Here is a 26,828-nt window from a genome sequence, read left to right on the forward strand (position 1 = left end):
TTTAAAAAAAAGAAATAATATTTCTTTGTAAAGTATCATTTTAACATGTCAGTCAGCAACTAAAGTGTCTGATCACTGGGTTCTTCTACCCAAATATTTACTCAGATACATGTTCAAACTATAAAGTTATAGAATCAAGATGGATATTTGTCTTCGGAGCACAGAGTGCTATCTTCACCCAGGACATCTTCACTCAGATATGACTGATTTGTGTATAGTAAATGACGTTAGGACAACCCACTGCACTGGAACCTGATTTTCCACCTTTAGATGAAACAGCTTTGTATAGGGAAAAGGGTCTGGACCACATATTGGAAGGCCAGGGTTTTTGCCCTAACTCCACCACTAACAACCGTGGCAATGCTGGTTATCCCCAGATGGCCTCAGTTTACTTATCAGCAAGACGAGGGAGCTGGTCTGCCTCAGTGGCTTTCAAACTGGTTTTAAAATCCACAGATCCTGGGGTGCCTGGATGGCTCAGATGGGTAAGCAGCCAACTCCCAATTTAAGCTCAGGTTGTGATCTCGGGGTCCTGAGGTGGAGCCTTGCCTCGGGCTCTATGCTCAGCCCAGAGTCTGCTTGAGGTTTCTTTCTCTCCTTCTCCCTCTGCCCCTTCCCCTGCTCTTGCTCTCTCTCTAAAATAAATAAATCAGTATTAAAATATATGTCTTTAAATCCACAGATCCCTTCCTTCAAACAGAATCTCACACACTGCTATCACATCAAATGGGTAATTTGGGGAAGCAGAAGTTTAGGAGTTCAAGTGGATCTGTCCATAGTGTTCCCAAAGCCGCCAGGAAAGTTCCATAAAGCACCTTGGGGGTTCCTCTAAGCACAGTGCTAAAACCACTAAGTTAGCTTTTCTCTAATACAAAAGTCCTTAACAATAACCACCTCCCCCGCCCCGATAAGCGAGAATTATAAACAAATTTTGCTTGGTCTGCCCAGTGTTTTATTTATTCACTTATTTTTACTTAAATGTCATTAGGCAGGCTTGTAGCCTCTAGGTCCACCCCATCCTGTACCACACTCTCTGTTGTAACACCAATGGCCTTTCACACACACATTCATGCTAAATGCCAGGGTCCCGAGTTCATGTGTTTGTAACCCTGTGATCTACCATCTCCTTTACCACTAAAATCCTATGACCATTATTCTTTTAATTGAGTATTGCTTCCTAACTGGTTTCCTCTTTTAAATTGCAAGTAATTCTACGAAAGGTAATACAATCATTCCAAAACAGTTTTAAGGTAAAATAAGTTGATCAGAATTCTCTCTTTAGCTAGTGCTGAAAATCATGGTCACAGTAGGGACTCATGGGACAAGTTACTGAAAGATGAAGGGAAAAGTGAGGGCAGGTGTAAAAGATACATTCGATTTTCTTACCAAAGTTGACCTAGGGGCTCACTGGAGAAATTCCAGGGATGGGGCAGAGTAAATAGAAGATGAGCTAAAGAGGGTGAGGAGGTACATGGAGGCACATGGAACCATGGCAAAAAGACAAACCAGGTTGAAGGGGCTGCCTACTGGGCAAAGCTGGGAAAATCTGGGTATCAAAATAAAAAAAATAACACTAAGATCATAACCCACCACAAAACATAAGAATCCATGAGTTCATACTTAAATAAATAAATAAATAAATGGGAGAGTGGAAAGCTCCTTCTTACAGCAAAATGCCGACTAATAAATCCACAAGGAGGGGTGCCTGGGTGGTTTAGTCGTTAGGCATCTGCCTTTGGCTCAGGTCATGGTCCCAAGATCCTGGGACTGAGCCCTGCATTGGGCTTCCTGCTCAGCGGGAGGCCTGCTTCTCCCTCTCCCATTCCCCTGCTTGTGTTCCCTCTCTTGCTGTTTCTCTCTCTCTCTGTTAAATAAATAAATAAAAATCTTAAAAAAAAAAAATCCATAAGGCATAATGGAGTCAGAACATCAGCAGTGGATGCTAAAGTAGTCAGAAAACATTTAAAAACAAGATACTGATATAATCTCAAAGTATCTTCCCAGAAATTACTTGTAATTTAGAAAGAGAAAAGCTGTAACTAAGAAGAGATCAATGCCAATGTCACTGATATTGGGATGAATGGACATCATGTACTTCCTGATACGATACATCAAACAAAGACATACCACCTCAATGGTATCTCTGCCCAAAAATACATAACTCAAGCCTAAATATGAGGAAACCCCAGCCAAAACTAGAATGAGGGTCCCTTCCACAAAATTAAAAAACAAAAACGAAGAAGAGTACTGATCTGGCCTCTTTAAAAAATCAAGTTGATGTGGTGCCTTGCTGGGTCAGTCCTTAGAACAAGTGCCTCTTAATCTTGGGCTCATGACCTTGAGCCCAAAATTGAGGGTAGAGTTTACTTAATAAAAATAAAATAAAATAAAATAAAATAAAATAAAATAAATGTCAAGTTAAGGGGTGCCTGGGTGGCTCAGTGGGTTAAGCATCTAAATCTTGGTTTCATCTCAAGGTCATGGGATCAAGCTCTGCATGAGACTCCATGTTCAGTGTGGTGCTCAGATTCTTTCTTCCTCTCCCTTCCCCCTGCCCTTCTATGTTCACACGTGCATGCATGCTCTCTCTCTCTCTCAAATAAATCAAATCTTTAAAAAAAAAATCAAGTTAAGAAAACAAAGGCTAAGAAATCTTTCCAAAATAGAGGAAACAAAGGGGACATGGCAACTCAGTTCAACGCATGGGAAAAAAATGGTCTGGGGGAAAATGAGCTTAAAATTATTTACTAGGACAACTGAAAAAATGTGAATTTAAATTTAGAATGAGGCTTATGTTATATCATTGTTAAGACACCTGGTTTTGATAACAACCATGATTATTAAAGAGAATGCTGTTCTTAGGAAAATACCCAAATATTTCAGAGTAAAAGGGCATAATGTCTCCAAGTTACTCACAAATGATTCAGAAAAGAAAGAGAGTTTGCAATAAAAAAAAATAGATTTATAGGAAGATAGTGAATGGTGCAAGATACAGATAAATACGAATCTCAGTAAAGGGTATAGGGGATTTCTTGCACCATTCTTGACACTTTTGTGTAAATTTGAAATTATGTCAAAACAAGAATGTTATTTGCCAAAATGCTAAAAGGAAAAGATTTCTGGGAGTGACTTGGCCATCCACAACGCCCTAAACCCCAACTTGAGTGGCTGATCTGCACCAAGTAGGAAGTATAGGATGTAAAAAATGTATCCGCTGCTGACTCAAATGGTGACACGAGATGAGGTAAAGCTCATGCTAACAGAAACACTGACGACCACAGGGCACTGTACGGTATAGACGGCGACAACACTTATCCTGGTGAGCACAGTAATATGCCGAATTGTTGAATCAATGTTATATACCTGAAACTAATATAACATTGTATGTTAATCATACTTCAAGTTTTTTTTAAGTGTAAAAATTCTGTACTAATTTTTTAGACCCAACTCTCCTTGACATGAAAGGGAATAACTATGCCTAAGTCATCATATTGGAATGGGTAGGAAAAAACCCAGCTGTGTTTCCTTTTGGCCTTCTAATTTAAAGTCAATATTTTAATAATCTCTTTGCCTCTCCAGTTGGTTGCTCTCAGGCTACAAATGGACCACCACCAATATGTAATTAAAGGAGAATAACAAATAGTTAGAATATAGATTACACAGGTGCTGACTTACAAATGCAAACGTTGTAGCAGAAGATTAAGCTCCCAGGAGGCTGGAGGTGTGTGTCTCTGCTTATTGCCATCATAATTCATTAATGGTCAAAGTAAAGCTGAGATCAATATTTCTGCAGTCACAGGCATGAGAAAAAATGATCAGCATCAAAATAAGATACAAAGAAGTCTCAAAATGTTTCTCCCTACATAATTAAGAAACCAGTCACTGTCATGAATTTTAAAACTTAACAGATTCTTTTAGCTGTTCTATGTTCAAGAGGGGACACAGCTTAAAGGATATTGAAAAGAACTGTTATTCCCCTTGATAAGACCATTGCAAAACGAGAGAAAAGTTATCTTTTTTTTCCCATCTTGGTGGTAAAGAAATAAAAAAGGATGCTAGGATATGGTAAACACCACAGAAGGCAGGACAGCACGTAAAGATATCACAAGAAGCTCAATCCTGGAATGCAGTTTAAGAGGATGAACAAACAAACCTTTCAGTAAGATCTACGCCTAAGCCAATAGCTCCAGTGCCATTTCCTGGGCCCCAGCAAAGCATATCAAATTCAGGAAAACTGTCTGGAACATACATCTGGGAATCTGCATTTTAACAAGAATTATAAGTATTTTAACAAGTATTTCTTAGAGAAATAGTAAAAGAGGGCACCTGGTTGGCTCAGTTGGTTAAGCAACTGCCTTCGGCTCAGGTCATGATCCCCGAATCCTGGGATCGAGTTCCACATCAGGCTCCCAGCAACACGGGGAGTCTGCTTCTCCCTCTGACCTTCTCCCCTCTCATGCTCTCTCTCACTCTCACTCTCAAATAAATAAAAATAAATAAAATCTTAAAAAAAAAAAAAAAAGAAATAGTAAAAGAGGTATAATACTTAGTGTTAGAGCAGTAAATGCACCTTGTAATAAATTAAACAGTATAGATGAAATGGTACAAAGAAGCTTATGATGATTCCTCCCCAGCTCGCCATCTCCTGTAAACACTGTTTTAAACCTTTCTGCTTTTAGTTCTTCCAGTTGTAAAGAGCCCCCACCTGACCCCCAATTTTAAGAACTAAATACTGACTGCTCTTTTACAATATGGTTATATTTTAGATAAATCAGAATAAGGAATATTTGAAATAATGTAATTGGCCTATTGGGTAAGTACTTGTTTTGTGCAAAATTTGAAATGGTTTAACTCCTGCCAAGAGTAACCAAGAATTGCATAATTTAAAGCTAGCAGGCACTGTGTATGGCAAGTGTGTTTATCTGTGTGGCTATGTGGCACGCCACTTTAGCCAGTAATCAGAAGTACAGCAGAACTCGTAATTACACCCTCCCGGATAATGGGAATTTGGATATGACAAGTTTGGGGATTGGCTCCATTCTCTTGCAGCTGGCTCACCTTGCTCATTTTATTAACTCTGCACTAAGTTGATGCCACATCTTAAGTGACTGAATTTTTTGGATCTCACTTAGGAAGTTATGGCAGAGTTTTGCTTGCACCTGCCATCATTTAACAGTAGCTTGTGAACCATGCTGTGATTTAAATGCACAGGAACGACAAAACGTGATTCAAGTGACTTTTATGTTATTTTAATCTTTAGAGTTATAATTTTCAAATAGTCTTTATCCAGTAACAAGGTCATCTAAGCTTTCATTCAGTGGGAGCAAAAACCCAATTTTGAGAGTTTTCTTTTATGGAAAAGAAGTTACATGAAATAAAACACTATAAAGAGGCCACATGGCCGTGTACCACACTATTGATTTTGAAAGAGTACTCTGTGAAATATCAGTGATAATTCTGAGAAAATTTAAGAGACTATTAAAGCAGAGACAACTTGAAGTTTGCAAACATGATCTTATAATTAGGCATGAATACTGGAATGGGAAAAAATGCCATGGCTGCAAGACCGTTGGCACCATGATGTGTCTGTCCTTAGACTACAGAGATTGCTGATACCTGTGCTCTGAGGTATGCCTATGAAAAACCACTCATGAATTATGCATTCTTTAAATATATAGGGTGTTTAGAAAATCATTCCTCTTTTCAATTTCTTGGTTGTAAATGGCCTCCAGTTATGAAATAATAAGAATTCAGCTCATTTATGCTTTCTTCTTCTTCCTCCCAATGCCTCTGAGTTTGGGATATTTATACATTATTTTTAAGTTTTGGTTTGGTTACTCTTATTAACTTTAAATAGTATGCTATGCTATGCCTCAATTTTTCATTCTAAAAACTTGAGTCACTGTCTTGACTTCCCCTTATAGAAGTTGTGGGTTATCAGTCATAGTAACCTTCTCCTTTTTCCTCCATTTTCCACTTCCCACCTTCTGTCAGCTATACTTTTATATAATGAAGATTGATGTTCCCTCTTTTTTTCCTGCAACATAACCAAGATCTTCCTTACTTTGTCCTTAGGGTGACTATAAGAGTTTAAAATCAATGAGAGCACTTACATTAAGACTACATCAATATTCTGCACTGCCAAGCTAAGTAGCATATCAGGACTGCTATTTCCTTTTCTATGAGGGCAATGTCATAACCTCTCATCTACTTCAAACAAAAATGTTTTAGCACCATGTACTAGTCTTTCTTTGACACTCCATACAATATATTATAATTCTTCAAAAATAGAAAATAGTCTTAATTAGCCTTTTGTTTTTCTGGATTTCTTAATTGCCTATCTTTTTTATTGACTAAATATATACTTTATCTTATTCTCAAGGTTTTCTTGTTAGACTGTTGGCTGATTTCTTTTCTTTCTTTCTTTTTTTTTTTTTTTTAAGATTTTATTTCTTTGACAGAGAAAGAGAGATAGCACAAGCAGGGGGAGTAAGAGAGGGAGGAGCACGGTCCTTGCTGAGCAGGGAGTCCAACTTGGAGCTGGATCCCAGGGATCCAGGAACGTGAACTGAGCTGAAGGCAGACACTTAACTGACTGAGACACCCACGTGCGCTGACTGGTTGATTTTCGTTCTCCCAATCACATTATGAACTGCATGGAATTCTCTTTTGCCCCCAAATCTTTCCCTTTGGTGCTCTTCATTTTCCAGTTCCAAAATGGAAGATTTTAGGAATGCCTGGGTGGCTACATCAGTTAAGCATCTGACTCTTGACTTCAGCTCAGGTTTTAATCTCAGGGTCATGAATTCAAGCCCCACATTGGGCTCCCTGATGGGTGTGGTGCCTACTTAAAAAAAAAAAAAAAAAAAAAAAGGAAGATTGTGTATCATATTTAACTTCCCTTTCCTGTGTTAGACCCCTTGACTACTTTTTTGTTGGAGAACCTCCTCATTCTTAAGAAAAGTGTCCTAGGAAGTAAACTTTCCTAGTGCTGGTTTATGTGAAATGCCTATGTTCTACTCTCACAGTTGATTGATAGGTTGGCTGAATATGGAAATTAGTTTCAAATTCAATTTCCCCTAGAACTGAAAGGACTACTCTATTATCTTCTAGCAGCCAGAAATGTTAATGAGAATTTGGCTGTTCAATTTCCATTCCTCTATAGGTGGTCTAATTTTTCCCTCTGGAAGCTTTTAGAAAGTTTTATTTATTCTTAGAGTTCTAAAATTTTACAAAGTTGCATCCTAGTGGGTTATTTCCCCCACTTACTATAGTTGGCCCTTAGGAGACTCTTTTAATGTAAAAATGTATGTCCTTTTCTAGGAAATTTTCTTATATGATTTCTCTTTTACTATTCTCTCCCTTCCTGGATCTCACATTACTTAGCTGTTGGATTTCTTAGACAGGTTTTTATATCTCCTCTTTTCATATTTCCCATCAGTGTAGAGAATGCTATTTATATCTCAAGGTCTTCTTCACTTCTTCATCTTCTTTGTTCACATCAGTTCATTAAAATAATAACATTATTATTAACAAATGCATCAGAACTGGAGCAGAATCTTTGCTTTTTACCAGTCTGCGTGCTGGATCCAGAGACATGCCCACCCATTTGCTGTTGTAGGTAGCATCCTCTTCTAGAGTTAATGCTGAAAACTGTCAGAGGGTGGATTTAAAAACAAAAGAAAACAAAACAAAAAAAAAACCTTACTGAAGTCCAATTGTAGTATTGCTTTCCCTTCTGCCAGGCTCATCAGTTTCTCATAGATAAAATTAAATTGGTCTGGCATAATTTGTACTTCACAAAATCACGTTGATTACTACCCAGTACCTTGTGCTCTTCTAGGTGGTTGCAAATTGATTGTTTGATGATTTGTTCTTGTATCTTCCCAGGTATCCAAGATAAGCTGAATAGTCTATAATTACTATGGTTATGTTTTTCCCTGTTTAAAAAAAAAAAAAAGTAGGTACTCCATCTGCTGATTCCACTTGTCAGGACCTTCTCCTGTCCAACCTTCCTTTTCTAAAATAAAGGCTGGTGGTCTTGCAATTACGTTTGCCAATTCCTTAAGTACCCTGGGATGCAAGTAATCAGGCCCTGCTGATTTGAATGTCCCGAGCTCTCTGAAGTGCTCTTCAATCACTTCTTTCCCCTTGTTTGCCTTTGTACCTCCAATAAGATACCACTTAATCTGGTTTAGTTTCCTTATCATTGTTGATTAAAAAGAAAAAGGGGGGGTGGTTAAAAGCATAGTGAAAACCTCCGCTATTAGTTATGTGTTAATAGTTTTTGTTTATCAGTACTTGTTAATGGTTTTGTTTTGTTGATAGTTTTAATGACTGGATTTTGCTGTCTATAAGTTCCTTCCTGTATTCTCCCCTTCCTTGCTTTCTTCCTTTTTCCCCTCCCCCCTCCACTCTCTCCCTTCTTGAATTTCTTATGGAGGGTAAAGTAAGGAGAAGGGAGGGAAAACAAAAGAGGCAAAGAGCTCCACAGAATTTTACGGCAGAGACATTAGTAACCACAAAATATCCACATGCTCCATCAAATTTCCTGGCCTGCTTATAGTTGGGACAAGAGGCACATAACCAGTTCTGGTTAACAGGTGCTCAGGAGCCATGAGTCAGTTCCCCATCGTCCTCTTTCCTCTGGCCCCACTAAACTAGAAGCCTCATGTTCTAGATGGTGTACCAACAAAATGCAAGTGACCTGGACGGCCCAGTCACCACTGAACAGAGGCACCACTAGGGAGCCATCAGGCCCCCAGAGGACCGCATGTTGAGGTTTGCTTTTGCGGTGGAGGCTACTCTACCTTCACTAATACAGTACTGATTTATGGATTAGTCAGATTATGCTAGGTTTTCCTAAGGGAACAAATTAACTCCAAAATCTAAGTGGCTTAACACAGCAAAGTTTTATTCTTATTTGTGGTACATGGTAGATGTTCTCCAAAGAGGGCCCCCAGTAACTCCTCCCTCCTGGAATCACACCCTTGGACAGTCACCTCCCTCTCTGCCTCTGCACTGATCCCGTGACTCACAAGAAAATGTAGAAGTGATACTGTTGACAGTTCTTGGCCTCAACCTGAGGAAATCCTGACAGCCTCATGATATAAAAATCTGGCCATCGTACTGCAAAGAGAGGCAACACACAGATACCTCGACAATTAGACTCCATGTGGAGAAGCACTGAGGTCCCAGATGTGCCTGAAGAAGCCATCTTCAGTTCAATTCTATTCAGGCCTTCCAAGAATCCCAGCCCCAGCCACCGTCAGGCTACAATTGCATGAAACCCAAAATGAGAAGAGCAGAGCTGTGCCAGCAGAGACCAGCCAACTCACGGAGCTCTGAGACATAACAATAAATTGTTTGAAGCCATTCTGTATGGGATGGCCTGTTAGGCAGCAATCGCTGAAGAAGCATAGTAGATAGGCAGGGTTGGTGTCTGGGGGCTGGGCTCCACACAACATTCGTGGGACCATGTTGATATAGGTTGTGTTCTACATCTTGTACCTGTACCAATGAGAACACGTGACTTTCCTTATTGCAGTGGCAAGGCAAGAGAGAGCTGGGCATTGCATATCAATATAAAAGCTTCCATCCCTGTTCCCAGGCCATTGGCCCATGAAAAACGTCAATGAGTATACAGAAATTCAATGAGCATTAAATGTCCCTGCCACAAAATGCACCACTTAAAATTTCTCTTTGTTTCTCCCTTAGTATTATAGCAAGGTTTATCCGGGAACCATCCAAGTACCTTTCCAGAAACTGTAAACAGTGGTGTGTAGGACTGGCTCATATAGTTCCCAAGAGCCCATGGAAAATATCTCCTCTTAGTTCTGCACTCTGTGATGCCATGTTGGTAGAATGAAACCAGTCATGGTGGAGATACTTACACCACAGAAACTGGCTAAGTCAGGGCTCCCTTGCCTGAGAGGTGTTTGTTACATATTTATCAGACCACTCACTCGCTATACAACATCCAACATATATTTATTATTTGGCTGCCCCTGTATTCCCACATATTCATTTCTTATTATAGGTAGACTTTTAAAAACTTGCCATCAATGGTTTTATCTTTCTATTTCATTATTTCAAATAACAGCTGAACCTATGAATTGAAGATATCTGCACAAACTTGAGTAACCTTGAATAGTAATAAAAAAGATGACAGTTTGAAGCTTTCTGTGTGTAATCAGGCTGCACATATTTTTATTGCTATCTTCACTTTTGTACGGTATGGGAAACATTGCCATATTGTAAGTACAAAACATACCTATTTTCAGCCAGCATCAACAAGGTAATCCTTCCAGTAACTATAACATCTAATAACATTATCTTAGCTACTGATTTATTTGGAAGCTTCAGTATCATGTAAGCTTTAGAGTTTATAAGAACATATATTTTCTTTTAAACCTTGTTGAAAGAGTTAATTCAGCTTCCTGTTCGAATGCATCAACTCTCGCTCTCCTAGCCTTCAGCCTCCTCACACACACAACCGAGAGAAAGGCCATCAATAAGGTTCAAGCTTCTATTATGGGATATGAAGCAATAACATTTTAAATAGCACCTTGGAGGCCTGAAGGAGTTAATACATCTTTCGGCAGTGCCTACTTTACAGCTCTGGCGTATTCTGGATCCTGAAAACCTGGATCATTATTTATTAAAAGCAGGAGAAGGATCCAGTTAGAGGGAAAACCTCATTCATCAAGCAAGAAGAAAGGACATGTTTACAAATGACATTTGAAAATAAGATGACCAGAAACCTTTCACTACAAGTAACAAGGGATCTGAACTTGATCCATGCCTAATAATACGGTAAAATATAAGATGGTTCTGGTATCAAGGACACAAGTCATCTTTAAAACGCTGCTTCCTAGGTAAAACCCAGTGAGACCACCTATGGATTTTTTTTCTTAAGATTTTATTTATTTGAGAGAGAAAGAGCAAGAGAGAGAGCACAAGTTGGGGAAGGGAGCAGGGGCAGTGGGAGAGGGAGAAACAGGCTCCCTCTCTGCCATCTGAGCAGGGAGCCCGGAGGGGGAGGTGATCGATCCCAGGACCCCCAGATCATGACCTGGGCTGAAAGCAGATGCTTAACTGACTGAATCAACCACCCAGGACTTCCTGGATACATTTTTTTTTTAAGATTTTATTTATTTATTTGAGAGAGAGATGGAGAGAACACGAGGAAGGGTGAGTAATGGGAGAGGGACAAGCAGGCTCTCCACTGAGTGGGGACTCCGACCAGGGCTCCATTCAAAGACCCTGAGACTTTGACCTGAATTAAAATCAGACGTTTAACTAGACCACCCAGGTGCCCCTACCTATGGATAAATTTGATGTTCATTAATTCAGAGTAGGAAGAAAAAGGCAGTTTTCTCCCTGTACCCACCAACCAGTACATTTTCAATCACCATAATTTTCTGGGATCTTTGATACCTGCCCGAGTTTCAGGGACTTTTCCATGTATGAACCGAGATTCTTTTGTGTACAAGGATGATTGATTCTATTTTCTAAAGATGTCCACACTAATATCATCCTGGCCATACACTCTTCCCCAAACGGGATACTGACATTCCTTCCCTGAGAGGCAGGGTCCCTTTGAACCTGGGGTGGGACCGGGGTAATCTACGGTCTCCACAAGCAGGATAAGGCAGAAATAACACTTCGTGACTTCAAGATTAGGTCCTAAAAGGTGAGGTGGCTTCCACCTGGCCCCTCCTCCTCGGGACCATTGCAGCGACCCCATGGGAGGATGTCTATGGCAGCAGCATTCCCAAAAGATTCTCTGGTTCTTTCCTCCTTAGTTCACTGCTGGTGCTCTTTCAGGTTTTACCCATTTCAATCCTGCGCGGAGTGAACAGAGGCAAGTCCTCTGGCTGGGTTTCCCTAAAAGGAACCTGGCATGATAGGAAGGTGAAGCAGGATGTACTTGCCACTGGCTTTGCTGTGGTGGTTGTGCTGTGTTTGCTTCATCACATCACCAGTCTTCGCTACCTTAATAGAAACACCCCGTGCAATCTTTGTCACACTGGTATTATTTTAAGTAAACACAGGGAGGTGGGACAAAAGAAAATGGCTATTAATCAGAACTTCAGCCCTGAGCAGGTGCCTTCAGAACCATCCAACTCGAACAGTTGTTTAGAGGTCATTTGTAACCAAGGCGATCTGCAGTGGACAGGATCAAAAATGATTAGTTATCTCCTTCAGAATTCACGGTTACGGTCATCTCCAGAGACTCCTGTTCTGCAGCTCACTTCTGAATACTGTAGCAAGAGATGAGCTGAGAACCCATTCAAATGGGATTGGTAAAAAAAAGTCACGAAAATATTGCTTCTAATTAGGCAAGCCTAATGCTAGAGTGACTGTCAAAAACAAAAACGAAAACAAAAAAATCAAAAGGCTAAAGCAGTGTATTTCATTATTTTTCCCTTCCGAATAATCAGCTTCCTGAGACCATGCTGATATGTATTCGAATGTCTTTCCTTTCAAATACAGAATGGAGGGCTTTGCAGCCTGGTTTCTCACCTGTCCTTGCCTAGACCAGCGCACAGCTAGTGAAGAGGGCAGGAAGGAGGTCTGCAACCCAGCAGTGAGCAGTGGAGTCACCATCCGCCTTCCAGCTTCGGCACCCCACCCACCCCTCACTGCAGCCTCAACATGTGGCTGATGAGGCAACTCTCCCACTTGGTTATTTCCAGGCAGGATCATCTAGGGGTTAAGGGCTTGTTGCCTACATGATTCGGTTTTAACCCTGGCTCAGCCACCTGCCACGTGGTTTACCCGCTCTGTGCCTCGGCTTTCCCATCTGTAAAATGGCGATGATAGTAGTATCTACCTCGTAGAGCTGTGGCGAGATTCCATAAATTAGTATCTGTAAAACACTAAACGAGGGGCCAGTACATATTAACCACCTAATAAATGTTAGTTACTATGACTATCACCTAGGAATGTTGCAAAATCATAATTACAGCACATTATATTTTATTGTCCTCTAGCTGCATACCATGAAATCACCGTATAGACAAACATTAGCCAGAACCTTTGTTATTTCAGTTCCTAAACACTTTGCTATGAGATCCAAAATGTAACAGATTGGAGTGGCTAAAGTCAATGAAGACTAATGAGAGGTTTCAGTATTCTTTTTTGCCAGTGATCCTACTTCTAGGAACGCCATCTATGGAAATTTTCAAATATGCAAGCACCAGGTACAAAGAGGCTCACTGCAGTGTTATTTATATGGTGAAGAAGGAGACCCAGCCTACCTGAGAAACAATCTAAGAATGATTGAAAAACACTACAAATATTATGAAGCCACTAAGAGGGGTGCTTTTGATAAATGTTTACTGATCAGTAAGTAAATGATCATGAAATAAAGGCAAGTGGAAAAGCTGGTGTCGCCAGACCACATTTAGTAATTAGGGACGCACAATGACAGAGAAAACTAAAATCTAGGGAAATGCATCAAAATGTTCACAGTGGGGTTTCTGAGGGTGGAAGGATTCTGTGCATGGATTTTGTTTATATTTCTTGACGGTTTTTGGTGTCACAAATTATTTTATATTTGAGGAAAACATAACTCATACGCCAAAATATTTAATAAAGATTCAGAAGACACACTGGGGACTAACAGGAACTGAACCCATGTCTCCTAAATCCCTAGGTATTTTCTGTGAGTGTGAGTGTGTGTGTGTGTGTGTGTGTGTGTGTGTGTGTTAGCCCCAAACGATACCAAATAACAGAGACAGGTGTTGTTATTCTTCAACTTATCTTTGCTTCGGACAGAAAAACTGAGTAATTTCTTGGCTAAAAAACAAAAAAACAGAGAAAGAGAGAGAGAGATGGATGAGGGCAGTTGGGGAGGGCAGCAAGGGCTTCCTAAGGCATTAGGGTACAATTTGGCATTAACTCATCACAACTATATGTTTTCACAACAATAGGTAGAAATATCCTTGGCCCCTAGCAAAATGGAAGAGACCCCTCTCCCCTCTACCAGTTCCTTTGGAAGAGGTTTTAAAAAATGAAGTCTGCGGTTTAAAAAAAAAAAATAAATAAAAAGAAAGCAAAATAATACTAATGCAAACAGGACATCAGTCAAGTCCAAATAGACAAGGAACAGAATTCCAATAATTCCCATGCCCCTGCATGCCACGCCTTGCTAATAAAGCTCCCTCTCTGAATCCTGCACCTAAGGAAAGATTACTAGGGAGAGCTGTGCTCTGGAAGGGCTCAGAAGCATTAGGAAAGGTCAGTTTTACCTGCAGGTCATCTAATACCCTTCAGACTGGGTCCCAGGTACTGCCCTCCGCCTGGGGGCCTTTCCCCTTCAGGGCAGGGAGCCTTGCAAAAGCTGCGCTTTGGCCTGAAAGGAAAGATGAATAAAATTAGGATTATTTATGATACTGGAGTGATTTAATAATATTTTTCAAGAACCTGAAGGATTTATGTACAGGAACTGCTGTTTTAGTAACTAAACCCTTTTGGATGGACTCCAAGATAAACTAAGTCTTGTCTGGTTTCCGCCCTGAGCCCCTCCACCTTTTCCAGTTTCTCTTGGCAGAGAATCTCTTCTACTTCGCTGAAGGGTGATGGTCAAGGAGATGACCTTCCTGGCTGCTTTATCTACGCTCGTCCCACCTCGAAATGTCTCTCAGCTTCTCTTTGTTCCTTCAAATCTCAAAAGGCAGAATCAAGAGGGGAGGGAAGTAACATTTGCTGAATGCCTGCTGCATGCCAGGAGCTGGCAGATACATTAGCTCATTTAATTCCCACAAACACCTTGTGAGGTAGGCATAATTATTCCTATTTTGCTTGTTAGGGGATAGAGGAAATTTATTCTTTTAGCAGCTGGTAGAAGAATTCCTCTTGGGGGCGGAACCATCTTTGTGGGAAAATGCCTTATTCAGTCTCTTTGGGCTGTAAAGCAGTGGTATGGGGCAATATGTGGAGAACTGGGGGTTCTTTCTGACTGAGGGCTCCTCACTCAGAAAGAAGAGCCAGAAGCAAGAGGAGAGCAGGAGGTTTATAAAAAGACTGTGGGGCGGGCTGAGGGGCACAACACGCTCCACTCTCCTGAGGGACACTCTTTTTTGATCTCCAATAAATGCACTAAGCTTATGAAATGCTTGCCGAAAGAGAATTCTCAGAATGGCCTTGTTGGCACAGGGTGAAACAGAGGCCCCCTGTGTGGCACCCGAAATGGTAATGGGTGGTACCAGAGGGATGTGTTTTCTTAATCAAAGAGTATGAAGTCCTCCCTTGACACCTGGGCAGGCAGGGGGACTGAGGCTCAGAGAAGTCAAACCATGTTACTGAGATCAAACAGCAGTGATGAAAACATGCATCACCAGCCGAGATTGAAGAGACCCGGGTCTATTTATCCCGAATGTCCTTGGCGTTTTCTCTAACCCACAGATTGCTAAGTGAGGTGGCTCTCTCCTCTCCAAGGCCAGCTCTTCCCCTGGTGTACTCCATCCAATCCTAGTCACAGCAGTGGGATTTACTGAGTGCCTACCTGATGCCGGGCATGGCTGCACCCATTTGCTCTTTCAGTCCTCGCAACATCACGTATAATTATTGGGATTTCAGAACGTGAGAACTGCTACTTAGAGAGTGAAGACACTAGCTCAGGGGCCCGCTGCTGGAAGTGGTGAGACCAGACTGATTTTTACCTCCCCTCTCATTCCTTCCCACCTCCATCAGGAATGATTCCTCCAATTAACCCATTCCTTCCCTACCATACCTTGGGCTGCACCCCGAGATGGGACCTGGTGGGGTACGCACAGGTCATGCAGCTCAGCTTGGGTCAAAGTCATTCTGAAAGCTCAGGCTAGTAGTGTAACTCCAGGGTTGGCAAACCTTTTCTCTAAGGGGCCAGACAGTAAACATTTTCAGCTTTATGGGCTGGAAATGATCTCTGCGGCCAACTGCTTCACTCTGCCTTTGTAACATGAAAGCAGCCAGAGACGTAAAGGAATGCACATGGCCCTGTTCTAATAAGGCTTTATTGATGGACACTGAAATTTGAATTTCATATATTTTCTGCATGTCACAAAGTGTGATTCTTCTTTTGTTTTCCCCTCCAACTATTTAAAAAGATAAAAACCATTCTCAGTGCAAGAGGCACATAAAAACTGGAGGCTGGCTGGATCTGGCCCATCGGTCACAGCTTGCTGACCTGTGGTTTTAGTAAATGCTCCCTCCTCTGGGGTTCCACATCCAGCTGGGCCCACATCCAGGCTGAACGGCCTCTGGGCTGGGCTTTGATCCTTCTTTCCTCTCGCCTATAAAACCACACATGTTCAGTTCCTGAGCTTCTGCACATTGCTCTCTCCTTAGGCGCTCTCCTCCAACGCTAAAGCTTCTCCTGCTGAACCAGAAGAAAGGTTGTCTGCTGTCCCTGAAGGAGGTGGACATAAGATAAGACAGAACTGCATCACTTAGGTGACCCGGTAAAGCTAAGCTCCAGGGCAGGTGAAAGGAGTGTCACCCTAAGGCTAAGACAAGCTTTGAGAATAATATGCTTTCAAATAGATGGAACACCCTCAAAGGAAATCTCCAGGAAGGGTGGTGAAGACACTGCTGAGAATCTGACTCCAAAGAAGGAGTTCCTGGAGCCCAAAATGGAAATGGTTTTCTCATCCCAAGAGGCCAAGATGAGAGGACAAGGGATGGTAGGAAAGGTGAAGAGCAGGAATGCAATTCAGACCACTACCAGGGGCAGCCTACATGCAGACCCAGAAAAACGATTAAAATGCCTGAATGAACAATGGAGAATAACTGCTAACATTCATTAACAATCTACTATATTCCAGGCACTATGTTGTGGAGTTCTTTACATATATTATCTTATTTAATCCTTTTAACACTCTGATAAAATAGGCATTAAAAAAAACCTCCTTGCATTTATTCAAGAAATGCAAATATTATCTTCTATGTAGCAGACACCGGGCTAGATGCTGAAGACAGGTAAATAAACAAAAGCAGACCTTGTATCTGCTTTCATAAAGATGATAGTCTAGTATGGAAACTGGCAAATTTATGCTACAAAGAAACAGCAAATATTTTACTAGGTCATAAAGTCTCTACTGCAACTACTCTTCTCTGCCTTTGTCATACAAAAATGGCCATACGTAATATGTAAATAAGACGACTTGCTCGTGTTCCGATAAAACTTTACTTACAAAAACAGGGTACAGACCAAGGCTGGCTATAGTTAGCTGAAATCTGCTCTAGCCTGAGACAAATATTAAGCAAATAATTTCCACAAATAATAATCACTAAGAGCTATCACATCAAAGTTCCTCATAACAAAAAAGCCTATAATAGAAGGGAGTTTCCATATTTAGGGAGATCAGAGATTTCCTAGAGGGAGTTGGCTTAGATCTAAATGCAGAAATTACTGAAGAGGGAGGTAAGAATTATTACAGAGGAATTGGTATGTGCAAAGGCCCTGTGGTAGAAGGGAGCATAATGAACACAAGACTGAAGGACTGTTTATGTGGTTGGAAAAGAAAGAGTGGCTGAAAAAGGCATATAGGGCCCAGACCACAAAAAGATCTTAGGGATCTTCTTAGGGAATTCTCAGTTTAAGTACAGAAACTGTGGCACAAGGAGTTAAGTAACATGCTCCAGGCAGTATAGGTAGCAAGCAATGAAGCTAGAAGCCCCTAGTCTGTTTACTTCCAGACCTAACTTCTGTATTACCTTTGTTCACTTTGGTTTTGTGTTTGCCTTGTGTCTTTATAAACCCCTTTATGAAATTCCAAAATCTCTTAGCAGAATTAAAAGGAAAGGGAATTCTGTCTATATCTAGGCTAGAAGGCTAGCCAAGACCTGACATCAGCTGAAAACCAAAGTAAACTGGGTAGAGGAGTCCTAGTTTGAAAGAAGGAAGTATAAACACTGGAGATAGCTGTCTACTCTCTTTTATCTCAAATGTCCCCTTATATGGAGCCTTATTAAATTGTCCTTATAGTCAATGTCAAATAGTGGTCCTCAGAATATTGCCAAATTCCTGCAACCTGCTCTGACATTCCTCTCTCTCTCTCTCCCTCTCTTTTTAAATGATTTTAAGTAATCTCTATACCCAACATGGGGTTTGAACTTACAACCCTGAGACGAAGAGTTGCCAGGCAGGTGCCCCTCTGATGTCCCTTCTTGATCTAGCCCCTGCCTACCTCTCTAGCTCTGTCATCATCACCTCATTTGTCACCCTCCCCTTCTTTGAGAAAACTGAATGACGTGCTGCTCCATGAAACTCCCTGCTGCCTCTTTCCTTCTGCTGGAAGAGCCAGGCCACCTCTGCCCTTCTGTCTGGATGCCTTCACTTCCTGAAGAATCAACTTGGGAATTACTCCTCAGGCTTCTGGTTTTGCAGAGAGCCTTTTGGGCCTGTTTTCTACCTAGCCTGAATGCTGTGTTCCTCCTCTATACTCACACGGCTAACATCCTAAACTCCTGCTCATGGCCAGCTTCGCTCACTGGCCTCTGAGCTGATGAGCTCTGTGACAGCAAAGAACTTCTCTGATAGGCATTTAGCATTTTCTATGTAGAGGTTAATTTGTTTAACATCACTTTCCATGTGGAGGTTAACTTGCTTAACTTGTTGTTAATCTACTTGTTTCTGCCTCCTAATTACTCTCATATTTCTCCTTGAGAGGTCCTAGAATCAGCAGTTCTCAAAGTGGGGTCCCTGGTCCAACAGCATCAGCATTATCTGAGAACCTGCTAGAAACGCAAATTCTCAAGCCTTTCCTCCACCTCTATAATCAGACACTCTGAGGGTTGGCGTCCAGCAATCCATGTTTTTAATAAGCCTCCAGGTGATTCTAATGGTCTCTAAAGTTTGAGACCTGCTGTCTTGTAGGAAATCATTGCTCATTAAATTGTTGTTGATTCCTTAAAGATAGTACCCACTTATTTTCAATCTGGAAATGAAAAAATCATTGAGGAAATGACAATGGAAGATTTATTAGGCTGGAATTTTAGAAAAGGAATTTTCTGACATGGTATTTCAAAATAAGTAAGTAGTTCAGAGAATGCCCTCCTTCGTATGCCTTAAAAATAGGACTGATTCTCTTCTGGCTGAGCCTCGTTTGGGTGTAGTCATGGAGAAGGGCAGGGGTTTGGACAAGACAACCCCACTAGGTGCCTTCCAGTGCTCAGGTTCTCTGCTTCTAGGATATTCTATGCACCGCAAAAGAAATACAAGTTAGGGAGCAGGACGTCATTAGTAGGGGACTTTGGGCTTTCCACCCACAAGGAAGTATATGCTTTTATTCCCCTCATACGTTGAGTCTGTGCCAGTCTAGACTCATAAAGAGAGATGACCAGGACCTTTGGAGAATGGTAATTGTTTGTTTTTAGGTCATAAAAATGAATCCTTGCATTGTTTTCAAAGGAACATGCTCTTCATGCAATCTATACAAACTGAATGACAAGTAGGTGAGGCCCAAGATTGGGAAGATAAAACTTCATTTGTTGATTTTTGGCCCTGGAACTGAAACAATGGGACAAAGGAGTGGCTTGTTGGTATAAGCTCTATAAAACACAATAATATTAGTCATGTAAACAGAAGAAAATAGGAGAGGCTTAATGAGATAAATTACACCAAGTCACCACATTAGGGATTAAAATATTCTGATAAAGCAAACACACTAAAAGGTCCAAAAGAAAGGATAAAGGGAAGAGAGATAACTTCAGATTTGGAAAACAATGGGTCTTTCTATCCAGGGAGCTGACAAGAGGAGCTTTCAGAGGCTGTCTGAACTGACTGAGCGCCCATTAAGATCCTACTTTTCATCCAAAAAAAAAAAAACCAAAAAACAAAAAAAACACCCTCTACTCAAACCACTGGCAGACAAAGCCAACACATTCTTTTCTTCTTTGCTTCCCTGTTCTTTTTTTTTTTCCTTCACAATTGCAAAGCAATCCATTTTGCTATATACGTCTGTGAAGGGAATAAAAGCGTTCACAGGTTTCCAACTCTCTATTTGCATTCGCTAGATTTGTTGGCCTGACTTGCAAAGTGTGAATCGGCCGCTGTTCTCAAGCTCAGGGGAAAAGAGCCAACTTATCACTGTTTAAGACTGCCCATGTACCTGTGTGAACAGTAACTTTTCATAACCGATTTTATAAGGACATTTGAACAATGGAAGTATAGTGCATGGATTTGTGCTATTTAAGCTAATAGCGCTGCGAGGTCTTGAATAGATAGTCTATTTCTATAGCTGTCTTTATTAAGTGTACATCTATAACTGTGAAGAAACAGAACTTTTCCCAAAACTTGGAACAGGCAAATTCTCTCTGGTTCATACTACCTTAAACTTCTTGGCAAAGGTGATGCGGTTGCCAGAAGCCAATGAGCATTTAAAAAACAACAGAATAAATACTAGTAGTAACAACATCAGTAACAACAACAATAATAATAAATAACCAGCAACAACAACAATAATAATAAAATAACCAGGCTATCAAACCTAGCTCAAAACAACAACTAAACAACAACAATAATAATAATAAATAACCAGGCTATCAGACCTAGCTCTGGGTCAAGAGCTGACAATACTACTGCTAGAGTTAGGTCTGCAGCCCAGCTTTTCAGAAATATTCCTCTTGGGTGTCAAAACTCAAGCCTATGGGAAAAAACAAAACGAAACGCAACACTCCAGCCACGGTATTTCCACAATAAGCTTTTGATATTTTATTTGGTTGCTTTTATTATTTTTTATTTATTTATTTTTATGTAGGCCTCATGCCCAGTGTCGGGGCTTGAACTCATGACCCTGAGATCAAGAGTTCTATCTTCTTCTGATCGAGCCAGCCAGGAACCCCTTTTTGGGTGTTTTTAGAAGTAGTATGCATGCATTTGTTATGGAAAATATTAAAAATGCAAACAAAAGAATTAAAACAGCCTTGATCATAAGACCTACATAAAGCCATATTTTGTTTTATTTCCTTCCAGGTTTTTTTCTGGGCATATGTTAAGATATGCACACACGTACTACCCAATTCAATACCATCCTATGATATACTAATATCAAATACTATTGCATTATGTACTTTTTTCACTTAATAATTATATATACTTTCTTGCCAATAAAAATTTTAAAGCAAAAGTTATAAATTGATAGTCGATGAAGACGTCTGATTGGCTCATACAATGGTCAACCAAGCGGAGCTGAGTAATGGTGAATCCTGTGAGATGGGGCCTGTGCTCTCAACTTAAATCTCCACTACTCCATTGTTCTCCCTCTGAGGCTGCAGCTACTATGCCTAATTTCACTTCCGTTCTTAAAAAAATAATAATAATGATAAATAGTAGGGTTAGGAGGAAAGTAAAACAATCCTTCTCTTCTCCATGTCTCTATTTTATATCCAGACTACTTCACTCACTTCCGTTACTGCTTGGCTCCCAGGTTTGGGATCCTTTTACTAAAGCATGTTTTGTAAAAGCTTTAGAAAATACAGCAATGGGGTACCTGGGTGGCTCAGTTGGTTAAGCATCCAACTCTTGGTTTTGGCTCAGGTCATGATCTCAGGGTGAGATCAAGCCCCATGTTGGGCTCTGTGTTTAGCCAGGAGTCTGCTTGAGATTCTGTTTCACTTTCCCTCTGCCCTTCCACCTCTGCTCTCTTGCATGCTCTCTCTCTAAAATAAATAAAATCTTTAAAAAAAAAAAAAAAGAAAGAAAGAAAAAAATATAGCATTATGTGACTTCCATAATTTATTGAACCAAATCACTGCTGTTGCATACTCTAGTTGTTTCCAGTTTGTTGATATTATCAATAATACTGGAAGGAACATCTTTTTACATAAATGTAAAAGAGACGTTCCTAGAAGCAGAATTGATTTCGAAGGGTAGGAATATTTTCTTTTTGATATATTCTTCCAAATGCATTTCAGAAAAATTGTACCAAACGCATTCTACTAACATCAGGTGACTTTGCTTATTCCCTATTCTCTATGCCACAGCATTACCATATGTTTTGGTAGAAAGTAGTTGCCAATTTGAGGAGTCAAAAGTGCCATTTCAGAGGGCACCTGGGTGGTTTGGTCAGTTAAGAGTCTGCTTTTGGCTCAAGTCGATGTCTCACAGTGCAGATCGAGCCCAGAGTTGGGCTTCCTGCTCAGCAAGGAGTCTGCTTCTTCTTCTCCCTCTGCCCCTTCCCCAGCTCCTGTGTGTGCTCTCTCTCTCTCAACAAAATCTTGAAAAAAAAAAAGTGGAATTACAGGCACTAATCCAAGTGAAATAAGTCAGAGAAAAACAAGTACTGCATGATCTCAGTTATATGTGGATTTTTTTCAAAAGGCATTTAAGAAATAATAAAAATAAAAATCACATTTTTAGGTGCACCTGGTTGGCTCAGTTGGTAGAGCACATAATTTTTAATCTTGGGGTTGTTTGAGCCCCATGTTGAGTGCAGACCCTCCTTTAAAAAAAAAAAGCATTTTTAATATGATTTCACACACATTTTTTCATATATAGACAATTTTATTTTCTTTGGGAATTGCCTATTCTAACTTTTTTATGTGTGTATTTTTTTTTTTTTTGACATACTGAAATATTTAACATTCATGAAGTCAAACCTGGCCATACTGTTTCCTTCCTTTGCTTATATGCTTACAAAGTCTCTACCTTGTGACTGGCTAAAATTTTATGTGTATTTTCTCCTGTCTTCTGTTGTTTTCCTTTTTACATTTATGCTTTCAGTATCCCCCTCAACAACATTGGCCAGGGCTTCACAGGGAAACTCTGTTTCATGACCACGTGGCGCTATATGACCCAGGGTTATGTCTTCTCGTGCTTCTCTAACTCTTCTCAATTTCCCACAATAGCTCCTTGCATACTCACAATCCTTTAAATATTTCGTAGACTGACATATGCTTCAAAAAATGATTTGGGGAATATCATAAAAATGCAGTTGTTTGGGTGACCTGAGTGACTCAGTCGGTTGAGAGTCTGCCTTTGGCTTGAGTCATGATGCCAGGGTCCTGGGATTGAGCCCCACATTGGGCTCCCTGCTCGGCGGGCAGCCTGCTTCTCCCTCTCCCTCATCCTGACACTTCCCCTGTTTGTGTTCTCTGTCAAATGAATAAATAAAAAAATATTTTAAAAAGAATGCAGTTGTTCTACTCCCTGAGGTGGGATCCAGAAAAATCCAATTTTTACCAAGCATCCAACAGAATTTTTCTCCAAAGTGATGGAGGAACTGCTGGGTGGGCCCTCTTACCAATCTGCAATCCATCTATATCTATATCTCCATGTCTACGCAGAACTACATCCATATCCATTATCCGTGTAGTACCCACCGAACACCTGTAGCTATCTCCCAGTTACCTCAAACTCAATCTAAAGTACAATTCACTACCTAGCCACTCAAAACTGCTCATCTGCTAACAACAAAAGGTTTCTCTGCCCCAGATCTGAATCAGCCATTTCTCCAAGGATCTCTCATATCTTTTATTAGATAATGGTATTTAGAAACTAAGGTCTGGGCACTGTATACCTACCATTATCTTGTCTTACTTTGAACTGTTTCCTCGGGACACAGTTCCAGCAGTGAGATTATTAGCTTACAGAAGATGAAATATTTTATGGCTCTTGATTCAATATTGACAAAGGTACAACCAGTCCATTCGTAGGCCCTGTTGGGACCATATATCTTTGCCTCTCCTCCCTCAGCTTGTGTCAGTCACTAATATTGAAGCGGTAGCATTACCTAACATTGTCTTCCTGATATGAGAAGTTCAGGGGAGAGGACTGACATACAGTTCCTATCCCCGCCTTGTCTAGTTCCCCAGGGATCTTTGCTGGATGGAGATAACAGACACACCCTGAACAAGAGCCAAAAGGGGAAGAAAGAACTAGGTGGGCAAGCGTACTATCCAGCTCCCCCTTATGCCCCTTCTCCAAATTAGTGCATGTCTGGTACATTTGTAGAGGAAGATGGGGCCAAGGCCAGGACCTGTAAACAAGGTTTCCCACTTGCCTTTACCTCCTTAGTCTATGCACCCTCAGAATGCACCAGGAAGACAACTGGCCTTTCATGATGGCAGTGAGAAGAGAAAGATGGGCATGATTTCTGAACTTTAATGAACAGTAAAAACATCGACCAAAAATGTGTGGCCCAGATGAGCATACTGAGAGAATGGAGGATGGAGAGAAAGGTAGCCATGAAGAGGGTAGAGAGGGGGCAGAAATGTGACTCCTCCCAGACTCCCTTAGAGTTATCATTTGTGATAAGAGGGGATGGAATTCCCTTTCCTACAAGTACTACCAGGCATGCTCTCCAAACATGCTTATTCTTCTTTGCCTCAGGTAAAGCCCACATTTATTCACCCAAACTAAGTCCAAAAAGACACTGTGAGGCCCTTGGAAAGAAGAAGACTTGCTATAAGCTGTCTCGATTTCCTTAAGGGTGAAAAGTGAAGAAAAAACACTGGAATTAAAATAAAAAGCTTAGGGGTACCTGGGTGGCTCAGTGGGTTAAAGCCTTTGCCTTTGGCTCGGGTCATGATTTCAGGGTCCTGGGATCGAGCCCCGCATCGGGTTCTCTGCTCAGCGGGGAGCCTGCTGCCTCCTCTCTGCCTACTTGTGATCTGTCTGTCAAATTTAAAAAAATAAAAAATAAATAAATAAAGCTTGGTGAAAAAGAAAAGAAAAGGAAAGAGAAAAAAGATGCCAGGGAAGAATCCGTGCAGACATTGATCATCCTAACAAATCTTATACCTGGCCCAAAACATGCCACTACCACATTGCTGCTGTTGGTGAGCTTAGGGGAGATCTCTTCCTTTTTTTTGATGCTTCTGGCTGACAGGAAGTCCCAACATCTCCAAACTGGACTACTCTGAGTCCAGCTCCTTCAGTTAAACCCAGAGGTTAGGCTTAGCTGAAGGGGTGGTCAGTAATTCACCCAAGAGGCAGCAGGCATTCAGGCTAGAGTACGCTGTATGTAACATGGCCCTGCCTCTGTGAGATTTGGGGCTCGGTTTCCCATTTGTGAACAGAGATGTATTCGTCAGGGTTCTCTACAGAAACAGAACCAATGGGACATATGCGGTGGGAGGGAGAGCGTTATTACAGGCAATGGCTCCTGTGATTATGGAGGCTGAGAAGGCCGCCTACAAGCCAAAGCCAGTGGTGTCATTCAGTCAGATTCTAAAAGCCCAAGAACCAAGAGAGTTGATGGTGTAACTCTCAGTTGAAGGACGAAGAGTGAACAAGGATTGAAACCGTGGTAGGAGTGGTGGGAATGGTGACAGTGTAAATCCCAGCCAGAGTCTGAGGACCAGCAGTGCTGTCAGAGGGCAGGAGAAGATGCATGTCTCAGATTAATGGAACAGCAAATCTGCCCTTCTACCTTTGTTGTTCTATTCAAGGCCTGCGCTGACTGGATGATATCCATTCACACCAGTGAGAGCAAACTTCTTCACTTAGTCTGTTTCAAATGCTAATCCCTTCCTGAAATCCTGCCACAGTTAGGCCCAGAAATAACGTTTTACCAGCTCTCTGGGCATTCCCCCTTAGTCCAGTCAAGATGATGCATGAGATTAACCATCAAAGGTGATAACAGTACTGATTTCAGTCACTATGAGGAACAGATGAATTCATATGCAAAGTACTCAGAACACTGAACTCAGAAACAATGGTTAGAAGGTGTTAATGATGATAATGGGGCTACAAGGTGTCAAAAGGCATCTTCCTTCAACAGGAAGGTACTGAAATTCCATCTGATCACTGCTATAGTTTGAAAGGTGTCCAAACTATGCTTCAGGGAATGCTACTGTTTCAGGAGCTGGGCCCAAGTAATTCATTGCTACAACAGAGTAATGACCGTCTTCCCTGGCCCTCTCTCTACCAACTGCAGACTAAGTTAATGGATATAATTTTTTAACTTAAATTTTCATCCCATTAGTTTTTACACCTTTAGTGCTAAGTGAGCGTTTGGAAAGAATTAATGAGTAGAAAACAATTATTGGAAATGCTCAGAAACAGTCACCCAGGCATAGCTTAATAGCCAGATTATTTTTCATGAAAATGTACACAATTGTACAATATTCAAGATTGTATAAATATAAGAGTTATTTTCTGGTGGTAAATTTTAGTCTTAATTTGTATGAGAGAGACATGTCAGTATTCCGTTTCCCTGCCAAGAGGATAGTAGCATCCAGGTTCAGTGCTAGCCGAGAGAATCTGGGTCCCCAACATGAGATACTGAAGGCCTTCAGACCATGTCCAGGTACATGGCTCCTCTATTTTGTACAAGGCTCAATGAATGTTAACACCCAACTGAACACCAGCATGGATTATCTTACTGGTTTATTCTTATTACTTATCGTTTAAAGTACTAGCTTTTATTTCCCAGTTATACTTAAACTCCCTGACAGAAGAATTGACTTTTACATAGTTCCTTATGTCTTTAAGGTCTAGAAGAGAATTATATTTTTAGTGTATATCTAAATAAACACATTGGTTGATAACTTGTTGCCTGAAATGGATTATGCTTCAAAAATTTTTAACTTCCATTAACCACCCCCAAAATGAGAAGTGGGGCAGCTAAGTCTTAATAATTAAGGAAATAGAAAATGTCTGCCTACTGACGACCAAAAGGCCACAGTATGAGGTCTATGAGCTTCATGAATAGGGCTTTAGCCCCCAAGAGTTGTTGTTGCTGGGGAAAAAACCCTGCTCCACCAAAGTTCCACTGGCTTTAAAGGCTTGCTAGGGGCCATCACTACCAAACTGTAAATGATTTGCACTTTTCTGGATCCTAACAAGAGGATATTTCCCTACTGATTCCTTTTACATATGGAAGAACTGTTGC

At 40.9% G+C, this 26,828-nt stretch overlaps 1 protein-coding gene across 7 annotated transcripts in view; it reads right to left on the reverse strand.

The window, feature by feature from the left end:
- The window catches only part of LOC116570493, a 192,042-nt gene that overhangs the window by 153,111 nt on the left and 12,103 nt on the right, over positions 1–26,828 (reverse strand). For 5 of the 7 annotated variants that reach the window (XR_004277444.1, XR_004277445.1, XR_004277443.1 and 2 more), the window contains exon 2: positions 14,259–14,362. The exons of 1 other annotated variant lie outside the window; for it this stretch is intronic. The gene's annotated coding sequence lies outside the window, so the exon portion shown is untranslated. Of the gene's footprint in view, positions 1–14,258; positions 14,363–24,473; positions 24,511–26,828 lie in introns of those variants that run through there. One more of the 7 variants, XM_032307682.1, reaches the window with a different exon arrangement.

This window comes from Mustela erminea, chromosome 12 (genome assembly GCF_009829155.1).
Source record: "Mustela erminea isolate mMusErm1 chromosome 12, mMusErm1.Pri, whole genome shotgun sequence".
NCBI lineage: Eukaryota > Metazoa > Chordata > Mammalia > Carnivora > Mustelidae > Mustela > Mustela erminea.